The sequence below is a fragment of the Orcinus orca genome, chromosome 2, assembly GCF_937001465.1.
Source record: "Orcinus orca chromosome 2, mOrcOrc1.1, whole genome shotgun sequence".
In the NCBI taxonomy this organism is placed as follows: Eukaryota; Metazoa; Chordata; class Mammalia; order Artiodactyla; family Delphinidae; genus Orcinus; species Orcinus orca.
The window spans coordinates 56,053,981-56,071,813 of NC_064560.1; the positions used below are offsets into that span (position 1 = coordinate 56,053,981).

Here is a 17,833-nt window from a genome sequence, read left to right on the forward strand (position 1 = left end):
GGCGTGAGTGGCTTGACAGAAAGTGGGATGGAGTGCCCTGGTGGTTAGGGAGCGAGGCCATGAAGAGTCTGCACACAGGGGCTGAGGCTTCTGTGGTTTGACCCTCCCACCAGCAGCGCACAAGGCTGTGGGCAAGCTTTGTTACCAGCTTGCCCAGATGTAGGGCAGAAGGAGAGGGAGGAGATGGGGTTTGAGAGCTGTCAGTAGGCAAACACCAGAAATGGAATCAGACCTTTATTAGAGAGAGCAGTGGGGTAATTAATGGTGCCAGATTAACCAGGTACCCATTAGGAGGAAAATGAATCGGGACATCTACCTCACACCATATATAAAAAATGGACTCCAGGTGGATTGTAGACCTAAAAGGGAAAGTTCAAACAATAAAGCTTCTAGAAGCTAACATAGGAGAATGTCTTCATGCTTTGGGGGTACAAATAGATTCCATAAACAGAGCACAAAAAGCAATTATCTTAAAGGCAAAGATTCATAAGCTACTCCTCTTTATCGAAAGATACCTCTGAAGGTGAGAAACAAGTGTGAGAAAACATTTGCATTTCATACATACATCCAACAAAGGTCTCAAGTATCGAACACATAAAGAATCCTACACAGCACAAAGATAAAGAAAACCCAACAGGAAAACGAGCAAAAGACAGGAGCTTCGCAAAAGAAGACATCCAAAAGAACAATAAAAATATTCAAAAAAGGGTACTGAAATTAGTCTTCAGTCAAATGCAAATGAAAACCAAAGAAAACCACTCTACATCCACCAGAATTAAAACTAAGATGACTGACAACCCAGTGATTAGCAAGGATGTGGAACAAATGAAACTCTTAGCCTTGCTGGTTCGTGAGTGTATTTGTTCCAACCACTTGGGAAATCTGACTGGTGGTGCTCACTAAAATATAAACATAATCCACGTCCTATGATCCACCAATTCCAGCCCTGGTAGATACGCAACAGAAATGCAACCAGATGCACACCAAACGTGTAAGAATGTTCTCAGCAACAACGATGACCAAAACGTGGGAAAGATCCAAATGTCAGCAAAAGCAGAATGGATACATTTTTATATATTTAGACAATGTAAAACTATCTGACAGTGACAATCAAGGAACTACTGCACATGCAACAACTATGAATGACTGTCGTTGAGCGAAAGAAGCTACCACAAAGGAGTACATGTGGTAGAAATTCATTTATGAAAACTAAAAAAATTAGCAAAAATATTTGGTGATAGGATTCAGTTCCCTTTGGGTGTTGGAGGTTGTGGCTGGGAGGGGACACTGGGGTGGGGGCGGTTCTTGAGTTCTGGTGATGCTTTACCTCCTTGTCTGGGTGGTAGTTACCCAGATGTGTTCAGTTTGAGAAAATTCATGGCAATAAACACTTAGAATGTTTGTACTTTTCTGTCTGTTATATTTCAACTAAAGAGCTTATTTAAAAAAAAATGTTCTATATATAAAACAGATAAAACACAAGGACCTACTGTATAGCACAGGGAACTACAGTCGATATCTTGGAATAACCTATAATGAAAAGGAATATGAAAAAGAATATATATATATTTATATATGGCTGAATCACTTTGCTGTACACCTGAAACTAACACAACACTGTAAATCAACTATATTTCAATAAATAAATTTAAAAAATAAAAAAACAAAAACATGTTCTGAAGGGCAGAAAACTAGCCTCCAGTATGACAGACACTAGGGAACAATCTCTTCACAGAAACTGTACCATATTGTAATACAGCTTTTTTTGTCCTGAAATTGCAAATGGAATAAAATCTACTAGTGCCTACTCTTTAAAATATGTTATGGCCTATAACATGCACACTACGCAATTCAAAACAAACGCTTTAAAAAGGTGAATCTCCAAAGCCTCCCCCTCCCCACTTTCAGTCATTTCTGTTAATAAGTCCAGTTGGTCGTTACAGGGTGTGGACCGTCATAGTGAAGGAGGGGACACAATCGGGATGAGACTAGAGAAGGCACCATATTATGGGCAGGGGCAGGTCTTTCAAGGTTTTTCTTTCCACCTGGGGCTCTGCCTGCTGCCCTAACTTCTGTGGGTCAGGCTTCCCAGTGCCTGCTCTAGAGCCCCTGGTGCACTGCGGGGTGAAGGGCACTTGGGGAGGGTCCCCAGGCTGGGTCACTTTAGGTAGCCCAGCATCTGGGAGGAGGATCAGCCAGCTTTCCCAACACACGCACGCACATGCATACACAGAGACATACACACAGAGACACACACAACACACATACGCACATACATACACACACACACGTGCATACACACGTACACACAGAGACATACACACACGCATACACACAAATACACACAGAGACAAATACACACATACACACAAATACACACACATACACACACACATACACATACACACAGAGACATACACACGTACACAAAACACACCCCATCCTGGTAAAACCACCCTAGAGAGCAGCCTCCCACCTGGGCGAGACTGGAAGAAGGACAGAGACAGTGACAATGACATTTGGGGGAGATAAACAGGAGAGCCTGGAAACCAAGTCCCAGAATGGTGGGAAGGCGGAAACTCAGAGCGTGGAGAATAACCCTATAGGGAGAACCTATATGCGCTCAGTGTCTCCTTGGTTGTCCCCATAGTAAGAGTCAGTGTTTACCAGATAGGTGCTGTGTTTCTTTCTCTTTTGTTTTTTAATTGTGGTCAAATAAACACTACATAAAACTTACCATCTAGACCACTGTTACGCATATACTTCATTAAGTACATTCACACTGCTATGCTACCATCACCCCCATCCATCCCCCATCTTGCAAAACTGAACCCTGTACTCCTTAAGTACTCCCCATTGCCCCCCACCCCAAGTCCTTTATTGGATGAGAGAACAAAGAAGCTTCACATCACAAAGCAATCTTCCATCAAAGCAGGGCTGGGCCTCAGGGGCTCTCTGGGTATCCTCCTGCCTTGGAGGAGTAATAATGACCTTGGGCAACCACAGCTGCAGGAGGTGGGATGCCTCCGGGTCCACCGGGGAGGCATGATGCATGCTCCCCTCACTACACTGTGCCCGGCAGAGCCCAGCTCAGCTCTGCGTGTCTAAGACCTCATGTCCACGAGCCTATCTTCCTCTCTGGAAAGCAGGAATCAGGACATCTATCTTCAGAGTTGAAGGAGCTCTGATTCAGCCTGCTTCTACGGCTGTCTGGCACAGGGCAGAAGAGGGATGCTACTGCTGCTTCTGGATCAGCTGGGGAGGGGTAGGGGAGGGAGGAATGAGCTGGCAGAGAGAAGGGAAATCACAGGCAAAGGGGGCCTGCCTCCCAGGCTGCCCTGTGCCCACACAGAACCTCACAGAGGAACAGAGGCCAGCGGGGCTTCCAGAGCCCGACAGAGTCCTTGCAATGAACTTGGGCACAGCCAGGATGCTGCAAACTCCAGCCCGGCTTGCATACCCACTCCAACCCCCCAGAGGCTTGAGGGAAGGGGAGGAAGTTAGGATTTATCTCTAAGCTAATCAGTCCCCAAAGCTGTTTGATTTTTCTGATGTGAAATCTCACGGCATCAGAGGAGAGAGTAAATTTTCTTTGGCAACTGCCAGGTCTCAGCCTGGAACAGCTCCCGAGCTCTCCCACCACACTCTGGGCTGCAGGACCCAAAGCAGGGCTGGCAAGACAGAGCAGCGACAAAAACACCAGACACACATCCCAAGGAGCACCGCTTTTCCTCAGCCAGGACTTGGGGAAGCCGCACAGATACGCCAGCACCGTCATGGCTGAAAACAATGTTGGGGGTCGTCCTTGGGGACGACTCTCAGAATCGACCTAAGATGAACCGTATCCACCGTCCCAAAGCACAGTGGCCACGACTGGAGATATTCGTTCAAAAGATTAACGCAGGTGCCAGATGTATTTCCATCACGGGGATTCCTTTCTGCTATCACAAGCTTAACGCTGCCTCCCAGAGAGAAGAGAGTCACCGCTGGAAATGCCTGGATTCTTCTCCCTCCAGAAAATCAGAAGCTCTCTCCACCAGCGCCCAAGCCCCTCTCCCTCCTCGCTGCAACCTCACACCTACCTCTTCTCCCCACATCCCTGACCCACACCCAACATCCATTTTCCATCCTCACCGAAAAATACCTTGTTCCCTCTGTTCACACCCTTTCTCCTCTCCCCGCCCCCCCCCCAGCCCTGCTTGGACAGTTTTCATGCAAAAGAAAAAGACTACATACACTTTGTCTTTTAAAATCCTCCTCTTGGGACTTTCCTGGTGGCGCAGTGGTTAAGAATCCGCCTGCCAGTTCAGGGGACATGGGTTCGAGTCCTGGCCTGGGAGATCCCACATGCCGCGGAGCAACTAAGCCCATGCATCACAACTACTGAGCCTGTGCTCTAGAGCCCGTGAGCCACAACTACTGAGCCCAAGAGCCACAACTACTGAAGCCCGTGCGCCTAGAGCCTGTGCTCCGCAACAAGACAAGCCACTGCTGTGAGAAGCCTGCGCACCACAAAGAAGAGTAGCCCCCGCTCGCCGCAACTAGAGAAAGCCCGCGCCCAGCAACGAAGACCCAACGTGGCCAAAAATAAATAAATAAATTTGTAAAATCCTTCTCTGTCTCCCACCTGCCACCACCCGGCCATGGCCACTGAGAGTCCCGAGCCTGCCCGCCCTGGTTTCTGCCCACTTTCAGGCCCCTGCGGCTCCTCACCGAGTCCACCCCCAACCACGGCCTGACTCCCTGCTTCCACCCACCCCTCAAAAGCGCCTCCACCCCTCCTGAAGCGGGGATCCAACAATTCTTCCCCACCTCAAAGAAGTTCTTCTCTCTCCTGAGTTCCCACCTCCTGCCCCCCGCCAACCACTCCCTCTCCAGGAGGGACCCTCCCCACACTCTTCCCCCAGGGTCTCTCCTTGGGGCCCTCGTCCACCCCACAGCCTTCAATGCATCATCTCTCCCCAGGGCCACACGAGGCGTCACCAGGGCTCAGGGCTTCACCCCTGCACCCCACTTCCACATTCATCTCTGGCATCAGCCCCCTGGTGAAGCCCTGCCTGACGTTCTGCATGTCCGCCTAAACAGGACAGTCTGGGGCTTCCCTGGCAGCGCAGTGGTTGAGAGTCCGCCTGCCAATGCAGGGGACATGGGTTTGTGCCCCGGTCCGGGAAGATCCCACATGCCGCGGAGCGGCTGGGCCCGTGAGCCATGGCTGCTGAGCCTGCACATCCGGAGCCTATGCTCCGCAACGGGAGAGGCCACAGCAGTGAGAGGCCCGCGTACCGCAAAAAACAAAACAAAACAAAACAAAAAACAAAAAAAAAAACAGGACAGTCTGGCCCCTGCTACCTCATCCTCTGGCTCCTGCATCAGGCCCCCCACCCCGGTCCTGCCCCACTTCCGTCCTTCTCTCTCCCAGGAAAGCACACTCACCTTTTGAGATGTGTGGTCAAGTGTCACCTCCTTCTGCACAACCGACTACACTGACGGGCCACCTTCCCCCGGGGTCCACTCGTCACCTCCCTTAACACTCAGGGTGCACGGCCGCCGAAGCACTGGACACATCCCCCGGAGGCTGATCACCAAAGCGGAGGTCAGGTGCTCCCTTTCACACCTCCTAGGAGGACCTTGCCAGGAGCTGAGTCTCAGATCTGAGCCCTGAGGCCAGGACACGGTCGACGACTTGGCCTTTCTTGTGAATGAGGGTCTCTGCCACAGACGGGCATAGGCAGGAGTGGCGGGGGCACTTCCAAGGACTAACCTTCACCTTGACAGCCCCCCTGAAGGGCTGGCATGCCACCCCCATTTTTCCCTACAGATGCGTAAACTGACTGAAGGAGATCACGTGACTGGTCCAAGCTGAGTCTGCAGTAACCACAGACTGTATGAAAACACAACTCTTTGCAGGACAATCTGTCACAATGGGGGAGACCCCAGCTGTGTTGCTCGGGGAGACTTCAGGAATGTCTCCATAAACATAAACGCTGTGTATCAAGCAGTCCAAGACCAAGCTAGGGTATAAGAACTGTTCTGACTTCAAGTAGCATTTCCTGGTGGATCTAGAAGCACGTATGGTAAAAATAAGTTTGGAAAATGATGTGTTAAGTGAATTAAATGAGTTGCTTTCTTGCAGGACTTGTCAAGGCCTTTAATACGGCACTCTGGGACCCAAGAGGGGGACAGTACACACAGTGTGTCCCAGCCCGACCTGAATGTGGGCTGCTATTTTCGGGACCATCTCCTGGGACTCCACAGAGCACAGTTGGAGAAGACCAATGTACACATGTAATTAATTAGAACTGGATATAATTAACTGGATCTGAATATCATTAATAAAAAATTACATACAGAAATGGCTAACTTCCTTTCATTTAATCACACAAATTATGTTGGGCTCAACAGAGTGGCAGCTCGGAGTGCTATTTTCTTGACACATTTTTCATTTTTTAAAAAAGGTGTTGATGAAATTTTTCTCTCCTAACATGCAACTTTAAAAAAATAAATGGTGTCAGAGCAGACGTTTCCAAGTACTTGAGAACATACACACAAAGGCTGGAAAGCAGATCGGAATGGCTGCTCTCTGCTTCCTCCAAGGAAGGAAATGACAGCAGTGGGGAGCTTTTATGTGCTACTCCCTCCCCATCTGTGATGTGGTTCATTCTCACGACCACGCCCCCAAACCATGAGTCCCCACTTGACAGATGAGGAAAATGAGCTTCTGAAAGTGTGAGAAGTCAGAGCTACACAGCGATCACAGGTTCCCTGAGCGTCGACGATCCATGGTGGACACGGTGAAGTGTCAGAACAAGTGGGTGAACAAGCCCACAAAGAGATCAGCGTTCAGGCAGGAGAGCACAGGGCAGGCTTAAATGTGGCTTAAATGCCCAACTAAAGCTTCTGAAAAGGGAGCCTGTGAGCCCTGTCCATCGAGATGGAGAGAAGCACACAGAAAAGAGAGCCAGAAAGAGCGCCGAAAAGACCACCTGCACGGACGCTGCTGTTGAAGGAACCCAGCCAGACCACTGTGCAAAGCCTGGCTCACTCAGCTGAGACATGGAAACAACCCATGTCCACCGACAGATGATGGGATAGAGACAATGCAGTCTACACAGACAGTGGAACAGGACCCAGCCTTTAAAAAGAAGGAGACCTTACCATTTGCAACAACATGGAGGGATCTGGAAGACATTATGCTAAGTGAAATACATCAGTCAGAGAAGGATGGAGCCTGCATTATTCCTCTTATGTGGGGCATCTGAAACAGTCAATGGGACAGAGGTAGACAATAAAATGGGGGGGATTGGAGGGGGGTATAAAGTGTCAAGTTTGCGAGATGAATCGGTTCTAGAGAGATGCCACACAGCACAGCACCTAGTTAACAGTAAGAGATGCTGTGTTTCTAAAAAAAACTTTTAAGAAGGTAGATCTCATGTGAAGTGTTTTTACTACAAAACAAACAAAAAAACAAAGGGATACAAGGAAACCTTCGGACACAATGGGTATGTTTATTGCCTAGATTGTGGTGACGGTCACACAAGTGGATACATCTGTCCAAACTCAGCAAGATGTATACATGAATGACGTGCAGGTTTTTGGTAGACCAGTTATACCTCGATAAAGCTGGGGGAGAAAAAAGAAGTCCTGAGCATTTCAATGAAGAGAGGAATGCAGAACTGCCTGTAAAATGGTCAGCCCAGGAAGTCAGCAATTACAGTGAGTTAGAGGATTATTAGCCAATGCAAAGGAGCAAGACAGCCCCGCCAGAGGGACACAGGAGCAGTGAGGCTGTGTGGAGCACACATGTGATGTAAGCAGTTCTTTGCAGGAAACCACCTTTAGCAGGAAGCCCCTTTCCTTGTCACTTTAGCAGAGCTACACTGTCACTAACCTTAAACCAGGCACCCACAGGCTCTACTCATCTCCGGCCCAAGCACACCTTTCAAATCTTTTGATCACACAATACCTTGCCTAACCTGTCAGTTCTTTCCGTAGATCAAAGACGTAGAAATGAAGAATGAGGAATTAACAGATGACCAGATCTCTTCCCCAGCTTCCCCTTCAGTAATCACGTGAACAAACTGTGTGAACAAGTTGGCATCTAAAGAAAGATCACGAGGACTGACAAGCCTGCACACGGCAGGGAGGGCGACAAGTCTGACCCTCCCATCTCCATGATTAACTGAGATTACTTCCCCTTTTTCCTCTTTAAAAACTTTCGTGGCCAAGCAGAATCTTCGGAGGTGGTTTCTGGGGGACACTGAGTCCACCATCTCCCCAGATTGCCGGCATTCTGATTAAAGACAACTTTTTTTTTCTACCAACATTTGTGAGTCTGATTTTGTAAGCGGAGAGCAGTAGGACCCCATTCAATTACACTGAGGCGTTCAACAGAACCTCTTCTTTTATCAACTTTTCAAACACAAGAGAAGCAGGGGTAGAGAGCAAGCTCACCAACAGCCATGAACACACTGTTCAGGCTTGAAAACCTTAACACCTTCTTCTTCTTCTTATTGGCCCACTTTTTTCAATTATGTTGTTTTTTCCTTATTGATCTGAAAGAGTCCTTTTTTTTTTTTTTTTTTTTTTTGCGTTACGTGGGCCTCTCACTGTTGTGGCCTCTCCTGTTGCAGAGCACAGGCTCTGGACGCGCAGGCTCAACGGCCATGGCTCACGGGCCCAATCGCTCCGCAACACGTGGGATCTTCCCAGACCGGGACACGAACCCGTGTCCCCTGCATCGGCAGGGGGACTCTCAACCACTGCGCCACCAGGGAAGCCCTGAAAGAGTTCTTTATACAGACAGAATACCAATCTCTTACAGAGACTGCATCACAGATATTTATTCCAGCTAGTAGTTTGCTTTAAACTTTAGTGCCCCTTCCCTTAAGGAAGTTGCCAATATTAATGGTCTTTTATGATGTGTCTGTGCGCAAGTGTATGTCTTACCTTTTCCTACCTCAAGCGCAAACAGAAAATCTCTTCTATGTATTTTAACATCATGCCCTTCATTTACGTCTTGAGTCCTATTGGCATTGACCTGTGTGTATGCTGTGAGGTAGGGATCTCATTTGCTCTTTTCCCATATGGACAACCGCTGTCCTGCATCCTTTCCCACCTGGTCAATAACACACCTCTGCCATCACCTGGGTTCCCAGACAGGTAAGCATCTTTTACAAGGCTCACTACCCTGTCCACCCATCCGATTCTGTCTCTCCTACTAAGATATCACAAACCTGAACCGCCACTTTCCATCAGGAACCTCACTCCCCCACTCTTACAGAAGCTCCACTTCGTGTTTTATTTTACTGTCTGGTGACTGGGAATATCTCTGTCTTTCTTAGGATCTTATGTTTTAGGACCATTCTCGGCCAGATTTTACACAGCACTGGCATGTGTTTGTACTTGTGCAAGGGCATGCTGACATCCTAAGAGCCAGCCATTTTCACAAATGCAACATCTTCTAACTTCATGTATTTTCTGAGACTTGCCCATGATTTAAACACAGCTTATTAATCTTTCCAACATTCCTTCAGGATGATCACTGAATTTCTATAATTATGACTCACGCATTTTACAGATCAAGGGCCTGGTGGATAGATATCATAGCAATAGTGAGGCCTAGAGTTTAATTCTCCCAGGGGGAAGAAACTAGAACACAGCCCCCAAATTTTACTATGAGTGGAAGCATATTCACAAAGTTATCCTGTGGAAGGACAGCAGGCACACTCTGAGGATGAGTATTCTGAAGTTACAGAACGGTTCCCTTGTGGTAGAAAAATAAATATACCCAGGTCTCTACTCTCTGAAGATCTCTCCTCCCAGAGATTCATTCTGGCAAAACTGTCAGTTAAAAATATCCATCTCGGGCTTCCCTGGTGGCGCAGTGGTTGAGAGTCCGCCTGCCGATGCAGGGGACACAGGTTCGTGCCCTGGTCCAGGGAGATCCCACATGCCGCGGAGCAGCTGGGCCCGTAAGCCATGGCCGCTGAGCCTGCGCGTCCAGAGCCTGCGCGTCCAGAGCCTGTGCTCCGCAATGGAAGAGGCCACAACAGTGAGAGGCCCGCGTACCGCAAAAAAAAAAAAAAAAAAAAATCCATCTCATTGCCACTTTTCTCTCACAGAAGAAATATGCTTTTCTGCAGAGAACCCTGATGAGTATATTCACTTAAATGATGGTCCCGCCACACTGCAGATGGGTGAGTGCAACTGGCAAGAGAGCTTGGCCTCTCATCATTTGCAGCTGATTTTGATACTCTAATGATATTTTGGGATGCATAAATATTCCACTAGGTCTTTTTTGGACTCAGAAGAAGGAAATACCTTATACCCTAGAGGCACAAACAGAACTGCCCCATGGTATCCATCAGAATGCAATGACAATTCCAATCTCGTTAAGAAAATCCTCAAGAAGCCAATTTCATGGTGGAAAGTCCCTAGAAAGCAGATGGAGTGTGGTGGCTGCTAGACCCTGGGCTCCCAGAAGGCCAGAATTTCACCACCATTTGTGAGACTACTTCTCCATCAGTAACATCTCTGTTAGGGAACCGCTGACCAAAGCCGCCCACCTTGGCCAGGAACGATGATAACCGCTTGCCTGAGTTGTCTCACAACAGGAGGTGCCGATAAAGAACACGGTGCTGCCACGGAAAACTAAAGGGAGAATTCGGGAGTGGCTGAAAGGAAGCAGGAGACGCCAGCCCATAGTATGTCCTGACAACCTCCCAGAAACCCTCGTGCTGGAATCCATCTTGGCTGAGAGATGCACGCACCACCAGGAAGGACCCTGAGTCAGAGTGATTGGCCAGAGACAAGCCGGAAACTAACCCCATCACCATAAACCTGAGACTGCGAGCCACGTGGAGAGCAGTCCTCCTGGGTTCCCTTACCCTCTGCTCTCTGCCCGGGCGCCCCTTCCCAATAAAGTCTCCTGCTTTGTCAGCACGTGTGTCTCCTCGGACAGTTCATCTGCGAGTGTTAGACAAGAGCCCACTCTCGGGCCCCGGAAGGGGTCACCCTTCCTGCAACACCTTCACAAGCTATCCCTACTGTCAATTATAATAAAAATCTCCTCCCCTTCCAGAATCCCCCAAAATTCTTCAGCATTTTCGCAGCGGAGGGCGGTTGACGCATCTACTCTATTTAAGGCTTAAGTATGTTTACAACTCTAAGTGGAAAATCAAACCGGAAGGAAAAGGCTTTGCTGAGAGCACAAAAGTAAATTCACAAGCTTTGAAGACTGACAGCTGAGGAAATGTTCAGAAAAATACTCATTGATTCCTATGCCCAAACCCATTAAAAATCATACAACTCCTCTGAGGTTTCACCCTCCGCTTCCTTGGAGGGGGGCTGATTGTTCTATGCCCCTTAAATGCCTTGTGGCTGTGCCCCACTCGCACACTCTCAAAGCTGAGCTGGGGGAGGGGGCAGGGCACAACCATTAAAAGAATGACAGAGCCGTGGAGGACATGACATAAACCAGTTAAAACCGACTAGGCCCAAGATGGCAGAAGGTTCGACTTCTGGTGGACCTTGGGCCTCGTTACATGCTCATTGTAATACACTAGCTAACTGACACATCCACAGGGGCCATGAAAGTTCTGAGGCCGACCATAAAAGGCCGAAAAGTGGGTGGTGGTTTGATTCCTGGAAATCACTGCCCCTTCTTTTCCCACTCGTTAGCTATGAAATTACCCAGCCCATAAAAACTAATCACCCCATATTTCAGGGCCTCTCACCTTCTGAGATGAACCACACTCTGTCTATGGGGTGTGTATCTCTCTAAATAAACCCGCTTTCCCACTTAGTTCCCAGGGCAGAGCCCTCTTGCCTGTCTGCTTGTAGCCTTCACAAGCGTCCTACATTAATAAGTATACTTCTTACCTATCACTTTGCCTCTTGCTGAAGTCTTTCTGCATCGAGACATAAAGAACCTGAGCCTCCTTAAGTCCTGAGACCAGGTGTGCAGTTTCAGCTGGGAAATTGTGGGTTCAAGGCCCACCCGAGGTGTGACTGGGTTCAAGTCCCAATCTGAGGTGTGAGGTTTCAAAGCCACCATGGAATCCATCTAGGACATTTGGGACAAGAACGCTCCCCAATTTGACGTGAGGGAATTCCTGCCCAAGCACAACACAGTGATTAGCACCGCAGACGCAGGGTAGATGCTGGATTAGCGAGTGGAATAAATGAAGCTGCCTTGCTTTACAAAACAATGATCTCTCAGCAGCTCCAAGGAGCGAGGCCTGTGTTCTTCTGCTACCCCAGGGGCAAAACGATGGCTTTGAACCATTGTCTAGACACTCCAGTATCCCATCTCCACTGGTGGTCGTCATCATCCTCAGAATTCACACAGAGCTTCCCCGTTGGGGAATGCAGTTTCCCTCTCCTTTGGTTGTCCCAAAGCCACCCTACACACGACACTCTGGACAGCTGCCCAGCGCTGCTCCATGCAACTAGCAAATGCTCCTTCCCACTGTGGATGAAAAATGTTGCCTGCAGTATGAGCAAACAAAGGATGCTGCGGCCATCAAGCCGTCGGCCATTACCATAGCCCCAGCTGTGAGCCCTGAGGGAACTTAGGATGAGAAAACACAGGATACTGGCCCCAGAGAGCTGAGGTGCACATCAAAGGAATGATTTCAGTGAGCCCAGACTCTTGCATCTTCTCATACATAGAAAAGCACTTAATTCCTTAACTTGACATATCTGGTTTTCTTTGGTTAAGAGTAATCTTTTGATGTTCCGACTACATGATTTTGTTGCAAAAACTTCTATATGTCCTGGCTCCCCCTCCCTTGCCTCTTCAGGGCAGTCACTTAGAGCTACCTGAGATGCTGTGCCTGGGCTTGAAGTCCTCAGAAAGTCCACCAAATGAAACATAATTCTTAACCTTTAGGTTGTGCTTTTTTTTTTTTCAGTCGACACCATGAATGCATAAGAACCCATGGAATCCACCAGAACCTGGGACCTGCTCTGGTCATCATGCTCACCATGCCTGGCTCGGCCTCCTAACCCCTAACGATGTTCTCTTCTTCAGACATACTCCAACCCATACACCAGCTTCCCTACTACCCAGCCACCGGCGTGTCTTTGGCCCCAGAAGAAGAGGCCAGCACCTTCAGCCCAGAACCCATATCCTACAAACCTCCCCTGTACCAGGTGCTTGCCTGGCACCTGGCCTACAGACCTGTGCAAATCTGCTCATACAGGCCCTCCAGGGCAAGAGGAAGCCAAGAGCCCACCGTGGGTCAGTGGGATGAGGGCCACAGGACAGCTTCACCCACAGGGTGGCAGCGACTCGGGGCCGCCCCTCACCCCTGGTAAAGCTTAAGAGGGCTCTTTGTGGGCTTCTCTGGTGGCGCAGTGGTTAAGAAGCCACCTGCCAATGCAGGAGACATGGGTTCAAGCCCGGGTCTGGGAAGATCCCACGTGCCACGGAGCAACGAAGCCCATGTGCCACAACTACTGAGCCTGTGCTCTAGAGCTCACGAGCCACAACTACTGAGCCTGTGTGCCACAACTACTAAGCCCATGCGCCTAGAGCCCATGCTCCGCAACAAGAAAAGCCACCGCAATGAGAAGCCTGCGCACCACAATAAAGAGTAGCCCCCGCTCGCCGCAACTAGAGAAAAGCCCGTGCGCAGCAATGAAGACCCAATGCAGCCAAAAATAAATAAATTAATTAATTAATTATTTTAAAAAAAGAGTGCTCTTTGTAATCAGAGTTAAAGTCTTCTACTCGGCATCCTGGCACTTCAAAATGGTGGACTTCTCGTAGACCAGTAATAGAGGAAGGTTTCAAACAGTATGCACTGTTGGTGATGTGTATCTACTTTCAATCTGAACAGGAATCTGGTGGGAGTTACACAAATAAATGATGGAATCCACTGAAAGCAGCACTTTTGCCCCTTTCCTGTTTACCCATTTCTGTCCCCCTCAAACCTTAAAAACCTAATTATAGGAATGAGATCACGAAGCAATTGAAACTAACTCCTGACTTAGGCTCTCCTGAATGTGTACCATGCCTTGCCTAACCTGTCAATTTTTTCCTAGATAGAAAGAAGTAAGAATGAAGAATTAAGTAGTTAAAGAATGACTAGCTGGGACCTCCCTTGCAGGCCAGTGGTTAAGACTTCCCCTTCCAATGCAGGGGGTGCAGGTTTCGTCCCTGGTCAGGCAGCTAAGATCCCACATGCCTCACAGCCAAAAAAACAAAACATAAAACAGAAGCAATATTGTAACAAATTCAATGAAGACTTTAAAAATGGTCCACATCAAAAAGATCTTTTAAAAAAAAAAGACTAACTAGCCCTCTACCCCTGCAGCAGCCCTGCAGGCAGATCACGTGGGCAAGGCAACATCTGAAGAGTCGCCAGACCGCACACAATGGAGAATGATGCAGAACGCAACCTCTTGCCTCGATGATTCACTCAGATTCTTTCCCCCATTTTTCCCTTTAAAAACTGTCCTGGCTGATTAAAATCTTCGGAGTTGGTCTCTGGACATGAGTCCACGATCTCCTCAGATTGCACCTTTCCTTTCTACTGACACTTGCCTCCCGAATGACTGGCTTTTGAGTGGTGAGCACCCGAACCGGAGTTTGGTAACACCATGAGGACTGTGGTTTACAGAAGCATAGTATAATGAGGAGGGGATGTCGTGTGTGCACTGGGGAGCCTGGGGGAGGCATCACTTCCGGGCAACTGAGAAATAAAATACATATTTATGGCAAGACCAGAAAAATCTAAACAAAACATTTTCTCTGCCCTGTGGCCTCCTCTCTCCCCTCACTGTGCACTGTGTGTCTGCACTGTGCATCGACCAAACCTCCCCCATCACAGAAATACCTGCTCAAGCATGAAAGGCAACACTCCCCGAGCATCAATGGGACAAGGCCTTAAAAGATAACACTCTTCTTGATCTCGTAAGGGGTCACAATGATGCTTAGATCTGGATCATGTAAACTGTCAATAAGAAGTCATTTGATGTGTAGCCCTCCGTCTCAAGAAACTTATATAACTATGCCTTGACTTGCAACAGACAGAACAGTTCTCAGAGCTTTCTGAGATGCGCTTCCTGGGTTATAATCCTCAAATTGGGCTTGAACAAAATGTTCCATTTCTTTCTTAGAATGACTGATTAATTTTTCGTGGACACAACATAAGTGCCCAGCAGTGGCCCCAAGGCTCAACAGCCCTTGACTGTGAACCAGACCCCAGCTTCAGATGCTCTGTGCTCAGATTAGTACTGATTATACAGACCCAGCTCCCCAGGAGGGAAAGAACTAGGACAGCTGCCCAGCCCCACCCGCAGGGCAGCGTCCCTCCAGTAAGACAGCCCCGTTTCACACACGTCAGAAGCAAAACCTCACGCCATGCAAGGTTACCTCTTATTTCTTACCGAAAACTAGCGGTTTGGTAAGGTCCCGAAAACCCTCCTGATGATGAAATCTTTCTGGAATAAAACAGAAGAAAAGAGAGGAATTTACTTTGGTTTCAGGAATGATAAGGGTGCTCCTATAGAGCATAGAGATTTAAATGAGTGAGAGGCTTTGAATACCTGGGAAAGTGAACCGATTGTAATTCTAATGAGATGATCAGAAATCACACCGAAACAAATACTTAAAATGTTTCTTTAGCCATTCATCACACGATTATTGCCTTCACATTGTGTTGGACAAATAAAGCGATGGCTTATGTATCACTCTGGCTGCAGAGACTCTCAGCATTTCAATGAAGCTCCTCAAAGCCCTCATGAATATGTATTTTCCCACAACAAAGCTTGACCCCGCTAGTTGGCAGAACCGGTATTCTGGGACACTTTCAGAAGAGGTGGGTGTGCGTGTGGGGACTGCAGGGGGATGAAAAGGGATTAAAGGAGACAGAGAGGAGGCAGACCACCTCTCGTTTCCTCTGCCCAGGTTCCCAGCCCACCCTTCCTCCTGGGGGGTGCAGTTTTATAAAGAGAACAGAAAAGAGGACATTAGGTTTCACAGTCCCCTTGAACAGAGGATGCTTTGCAAACTCGGGCTGGAGAAGAAAGCCAGAGTCAAGGGCATCAGGATGGCAAGAGCCATGGGTTGGATCAGGAATTCATGGAGGGGCAGGAGAAGCCCCAGCCCGTCCCTCTGCAGGGACGGGGAGCCCAGGGTACTGCAAGAGGACGGGGTTTCCGATTCTGAAATATCACATCCAAATTCCTTTCCTCCCTCCAATATGGCTGAAGACAGGATAAGTGATAAAGGAATTTCTTGGTTCCTTGCAAAACCATGGCAATGGCCGCTTCCCCCACCCCCAACCCCACCGTCATCCCATCTGCTGGGAATGGAAGAACTGGGAGCATTTCATGAACAGCTGTGCTGGTCGGGTTGGGAAGTCCACCTTCAATCTGGCCCTGGGGTCTGAAGTCATAGGGGATGGCGTCATTCTTCGGGGAAGACAACAGGGTCTTGCTAGCGGCACTGGCAGCCAACGGCTTCAACTTCATCACAAAGGTCCACTCTGGACTCAGTGTTGTCACTTTTCTAAGGGAGCCCGACAGCCGCTCTCATTTCCCTGGACAGACATTCCTAGCAGTGGGGTTTAATGAGGAAATTTGGGAGCCACCCAAAACTGGCCCGGTGCAGACGCCTCAGGTCCATAGATAAGGGGAAAATGATGCTCTAACCCTTAGAAGGCTGCAGGCGCTTCCATTCTGATCAAGCCACAGCACCGTAACCTGCTTGGCTCTACTTAGGGGGAGCTGGATGTTTGCGTCGCTGTTCAATTTCTTTCCACGGGTACGTGCTTCTGCTGCCTGTCAAATCCCTTCATGGCGTCCGCCTCGGCTCCATCATGTGTAAAATGTGGACAGTGGGAACCACCTTAAAGGAGGAGGGGAAGGTGAAACCCCACCTCTAGAACACTGCCTGGGGTCACCAGAATCTACAGCCTGCCCCTTCTTCCACCAAACCCCACCACCACAGCGCCTCCAGGAGGCTGGCGCTCATACTAAATGTCACACCCAGTGGCAAGAACCCTTCCCTGGGCAGCGGGGCGTTGGGAGGGCGGGCTCAATTCCTCACTCTGTCCCAGATTCGCTCTGTGACCTCAAGCAGGTTGCTCAGAAAGCTCACTGTCCTGCCTGGGCATCCCCCACCCCAGCTCTGACCAGTAGTGACCAAGAAGGACAGCAGGGAGGGGCCTGGAAGCCTCCAGCACAGGCTGGAGTCCTCCGCACTTGTCCCTCCCTCCCTCCTGGCCCTCCAGCCACCACCACCCCCAACACCGGGGGCCGTGGAGGGGCCCATCCACCCAGAAGTCCAGCACCTCCCACCCCTCCAGGCCCAGAAGCACCCGGGGGACCCCGGAGCTGGTCTGCAGGCTTCCCTGCCACCCCACTGTCTTCGAGCCGCTCAAAAGGACAGTGTCGTCCACCTGGAGCCTGAACATCCCGCCTGCTCCCCGCGGGTTCCCAACCAAGGTGTGCAACCATCAAAGCACTCTGGAAGGACAACCAGCGGCACCCGGCGCCTTACGTAAGGCTCTTCCACCAGCAGAAAACAGGCCCACATCTTAGCTCAATTTAGAATCGGTTTTTAAGTGTCTATTAATAGGCTACACGCGAGCACCCGTTGTGGATGGCGGGGAGTCAGGGCTCCGGGCTCCCGTCCACCGCTATTCATTAGCATTCTTTTCATGTCTGTCTTCTCTCATTTTCCCAGCAGCATTTTAACTCAACAGCAAGGTCACCTACCACTTGGACCCAGTGCCACTTTTCATTTTCTCTAAAGAAAAATATGAATTTTCTTTCCCCTCAGCGGTGCCCTCTCCCCCGCTCTGGGGACCCCTGGCTTGCA

The 17,833-nt window shown here is 49.1% G+C and overlaps 1 protein-coding gene across 5 annotated transcripts in view; it reads right to left on the reverse strand.

Annotated features, from left to right (window-relative positions):
• APBA2 (amyloid beta precursor protein binding family A member 2) overlaps positions 1 to 17,833 on the reverse strand; it is a 204,146-nt gene that overhangs the window by 99,001 nt on the left and 87,312 nt on the right. For 4 of the 5 annotated variants that reach the window (XM_049705674.1, XM_012536190.3, XM_033403017.2 and 1 more), the window contains one exon: positions 15,397 to 15,450. The exons of the other annotated variant lie outside the window; for it this stretch is intronic. The gene's annotated coding sequence lies outside the window, so the exon portion shown is untranslated. The remainder of the gene's footprint in view (positions 1 to 15,396; positions 15,451 to 17,833) is intronic. 5 annotated transcript variants of the gene reach the window in all.